The 5000-nt window shown below is 39.1% G+C and overlaps 1 protein-coding gene across 1 annotated transcript in view; it reads right to left on the reverse strand.

The window, feature by feature from the left end:
• LOC143029286 (uncharacterized) overlaps positions 1–5000 on the reverse strand; it is a 114558-nt gene that overhangs the window by 58245 nt on the left and 51313 nt on the right. The window lies entirely within an intron of this gene.

Below are 5000 nucleotides of genomic sequence, written 5' to 3' on the forward strand. Positions count from 1 at the left end.
GTTCCCGGACTTTGACTCGCTTATCGTTCTGGCTCCCCCGGACCGTGATATCAGCCACGTGTTCCGGGTCGGACAGACCCCGGACACTTTCTCAAACGCCCGGATATTAGTCTTAACTATCTTTAGTTAACTTTAAACCCTATGAATTCTGGCTCTTCCCCTAATCCTTAAATACATCATCACGTGACCGAAAGGTCCTCATCACAGCTGAAAAAATCGCCTGGCGGTTGCCATAGGCAGATAATTAGAAAAGGCTTTGTAGAAAATTTGCCTAGTAACTTTACATAAAGACTAGGGATCAATCAAGAATCGTTCTGTGCCCCAAGGCTAACGCTAGCAGAATGAAGGCCTTTATGAGAGTCAGTAATTTTACGTAAAGACTAGTTTATTTTTCATGAAAATTAGTAAATTTTTAATAAAACCTAGTAAATTTATATAATGACTAACAACTATACATAGAGACTGGTAATTTTACATAAAGACTAATAACTTTATATAAAGACTAGTAACTTCACATAAAGACTAGTAACTTCACATAAAGACTAGTAAATTTAAATAAAGACTTGTATCTTTGCATAAAGACTAGTAAATTTACATAAAGTCTAGTCATCAAACGAGTCACTCTAAATAATTTATTGCCTAGTGGGCGTCAACCAGAATAAAAGCTTTAAAGAATGTCCGTCGTCCTTTCAGGAAGTAAATTGTTCAAATGAAATGCAAACTGATGCCATTAATTGGGACAGACAGGTTTGTTATCTGTTATTATCTCTCTCTCTCTCTCTCTCTGCTCCCCCACTCTTTGTCTATCTACTGTATCTTTATTATTACGTATATCGTTAGCTTTACCGTTATCTTTATATTTTATTTGAAACTTTATCTTTGGTATTTGCTTTTATCTTTTATTTCTATATTTTTTCTTTATCTTTCATGTCTATCTTTTATATTTGCCTTTATCTTTATTCTTATCTTTATCTTTTATATTTGTCTTTACCTTTATCTTTATCTTTATCATCCTTATCTTTATCATCCTTATCTTTATATTTATCTCACCCGCCTCATTAATCATCCCCATCATGCCTTCCGTCATTTTTTCGTCCACCACCGAATGAATATGATTTTTGATGTCTTTATTTTTTCACCTAATTCGCCGCAAACCCACTCCTCTTTAAATTCCTTTACCCTCACCGCGGAAGAAATTCACGGAAAAATGAACATAAAATATTCTACTAATTTCGCCATTTACCGGAACATCCTTCACTTGATGAAAGAACCAAATCCATTGGATTAAGGTCTGGTGGTCCTATGCAGAACCTTTGGAAAACGAAGCAACGTTAACATCGTACCTGTGGAAAGTGGGTATATTGAGATGGTTATGTGTTTTGTGTATTAGGGTGGGTGTCTTTGTAAAGATAGTCTGGGGGCTGGATATAAAACAATTAAATCGTTAAATAAAATACGTGGCAAGGTGAGTCTGATTGTTAAAGGCCCAATGTTGTCCCTCGATGATGTAGTTTAGTGACGTTACTACAAATGTTTTCCAAATATCGATATTCTAACACACACACACATACACACACACACACACACACACACACACACACACACACACACACACACACACACACACACACACACATATATATATATATATATATATATATATATATATATATATATATATGTATGTATATATACATACGGTATATACATATATATGATATATATGAAGGATTCTTTTCCCATTGTACAAGGGTTGGTAATCCTGGTTATAAGTTGGCAGCCCTGTGTTCTCATAAGAATGCAAACAAAACCTTGTAACCAAGCTGTAACAACGATATATACGTAGTCAGGGGAACCCCCTTGACCCTGGCCGTCAGCTATATCAATGTGGTACATCAGGCTTGGATCTCGCCTTGCCATTTCAAGGTCCCGAGTTCGATCCCCAACTGATAATGGCCATTTTCTTCGCGTAAGCTTCCCACCAGCTCATTTTTGAGTCTTGTCGTTTTAAACGCCAGTGGGCCATGGAAAAATTCAAGCTTTTTTCAGATTTTGCTTTCAAAGTAGATTTTTGCTTTTCTGCCAACGGTTCGTCTTTCTACAACCAGAAGTCGTGGTTTGGGCTTTACTGGTTCTTCTGGTAAGATTTTTTTTCACCAGAAAAAAAATTCTAAAGGTTCTCGTTACTTGTTCTTGTATTGTCTCGGGTTAGGTTAAGGAAAACAAGGGTTATGCAGCAAGGGTGAATGTGGAACACAAATTGGGTTGTTTGGTGACCATTATTGCACTGGTCCACCGAGAGCCTGCTTGCTGCTCTCGGATTCGCTTAGTTGTGGGTTCGAATCCCGCATGCCTCTACAATTCCCAGCAATGACTGTTGGTCACCATCCCCAACAGCCCCTAAAGTGCATCATAGGACAAAGATGACGGCTTCAGTGGCAGCTACTAGGCGCCTCCTGGCGTAGACTCCCCATCTCAGTGACTTGAGATATGATCCCCATTATCTACAGTTACCCTGATGCGACCTACCAGCCAAAAACAGGAGTAATCTGTCTTTATAATTGCATGTCTTTGTAAATATATGTTGTTCAGGCATGTCCATCATCATAAATATAAATGTAATTTATGTAGTGTTCGTATGGCCGTTGGTGGGTACGTATCTATGTATATATAGGATGTGTTTGTATGTATATGGTTTGCTTCTGGCTCTCCCAAACGCCCTATTCCATGACAACCTGTTTTCCAATCTGTGACGTGTGTGTCACGAGTTCATCCATTGGTCGTTAGCTTTTGTATCGTAACCACTCGTTTGTTTGTTTGTGTCGGGTTTCGAAGCTTCGGAACCGACATTACGTCATGGCCGGCCGAGTGTAAATAAACGAGTCGAAATAAAGCGGCCAAAAGCTTCGTTTTTTTCAACCTTGGCTTCTACAATATATTTCCAGAAAAAAATATAAATATAATAATTAGTATCATGATTGCTTAGACATGCTATTACAGCTATTTGCATGACAACTTCTGAAGGACGAATTAGAAACAGGTACAGAAGTGTGATCGACTTAAAACAGGTTTGTGATCGAATGGTTGGCTACCCTTGGTCAATGAGAACTGCGCAAACAAGAGCAACGAAAGACTGCGTTTGTTTTGGGAGCGATTTCTTTTTTTGTATATCTACTTCTGCCGCCAGGTGATTTTATTCAAGTCAAGGAAACCCCACCCAACCTCGTTCACACTCCACTGAACTAAATCCTATTCTCACACGAACTCGTATCTTGGTCGAACAGATACGATGCGTACTTGGCTCGTCGCTTGGTTCGTTTTGTTAATTTAATTAGGTGCAACATTGTGAATTTACCAATTAATGCGTAAAGGAAGGTAATTACGTTGTTCGCTTGTTTGATCAATGATTTGTTTATTCGCTGGGTGTAGTCACATGGGGTTACTTGCCTGGTCATGTGTACGTGCTTGGTGGATGGAGGATATTAGCACAGAGAATGGTAAGGATTCTATGTTCCACTAAAGATGGCGGCACGTTAGATATTTCTCTCTAGCAAGCTACTTGATTTTGCTATTTCGAGTAGAAACTATTTCGGTCACGATCTTTTGTTTTTCAAATTTCCAAATGTCAAATTGCTCTTGCGTCATATGGTTAGAAGCTGAATGACGAACTAAGAAAAGCTAAACCTAGAATACGAATGTTAAACATAGTGCTGAAATATTCTTACGGGAGTCTATAGTATTGTAACCCTAGTCGTTCCTACTCAAACGAAATAGCAAAAGTAAGTAGCAGGCTAGCCTAGTGTGCCGCCATTTCAAGAACATCATCATAGAAACTATGTGAAAGAAAAGTTAGAACGAACTAGACTCTTTGCTATCCCCGTTTTTATACTCTACATCATCCAAATCTCGGAAATCTAGGATTAGAAGAGACTGGTGAAAAAGCTGGACAGTCTATGGACCCGTCAGCCAATCAGAAAGCTCCAAGGTTATCCATACCTCAGTCTAAGGCAGTGGTTCTTAACCTTTTTTGGCAGCGACCCAAAATTTTGCACAAATCAAGCATCGCGACCCATGCCTACATAGATATACATTGAAATTTCAAAACACTTCAAATCAATTTTCTGCTTTGGAGTTTTTATTTAATCATGGTCTGCTTAGAATCCTAAAATTAGGCATCATGTATTTTAATTATTACAGTATATAATTATAATATATTTGTAGTGGGAAAATAATTATTTTCTGCAAACCCTTAGCGACCCAATAAAATGGCTTGGCGACCCAAATTTGGGTCGCGACCCAGGGGTTAAGAACCACTGGTCTAAGGAGTCTACAATTTCCCAGACCAGATGATTAATCACCAAAGAAGTGCGAAAGCGCGTTATAAAACTCAAATTTGTGTGCTATGCCTAAGTATTTCCTTCTTAATAAATTACGTAGACATGTTAAGTCAACGTCCTTTGTATGGGAAAAAATATCGGGCAAAGAGAAAAAGGAAAGAAGTTTTGCAAGAGCAGACTTCCAAAATTTAATATGTTGCTATGAAAGTAAGACAGATGAGTGGAAAAGGTGGTAGAGAAACGCGGGTTGGAGCGAGAACACTATATTCCCGACGTTTCGACTATAAGCCTTCTTCAGAGTGACAGACAACGTATGTATACAGTATATACAGTATACTCTTCTCACGGCCCATTCGGCTGGACGTTTCAGAATGTCGCATGCTGATTGGCTCGATACTCCCTCCTCCATGACCAATCTAGCGGCTGTAAATGACAGATTGACAAATCCTAGAATGTTGGCAGGAATATGACAATCTGGGCCATAACGAGGCCATACCATGCCCAAACGAGACCTTGCCCCCAGGAGCAAACCTAACCAGGAAGGACTGGGTTACCTTAAACAGAGGAAGAGCCAAGGTGGGCAAAACGAGAGAAAATCAACACAAGTGGGGATACACCAATAGCCCCCAATGTCCCTGTGGCGAAGTACAGACGATGGTCCAC

This window comes from Oratosquilla oratoria, chromosome 10, assembly GCF_046742065.1.
Source record: "Oratosquilla oratoria isolate Oo_2021 chromosome 10, ASM4674206v1, whole genome shotgun sequence".
NCBI classification, from domain to species: domain Eukaryota; kingdom Metazoa; phylum Arthropoda; class Malacostraca; order Stomatopoda; family Squillidae; genus Oratosquilla; species Oratosquilla oratoria.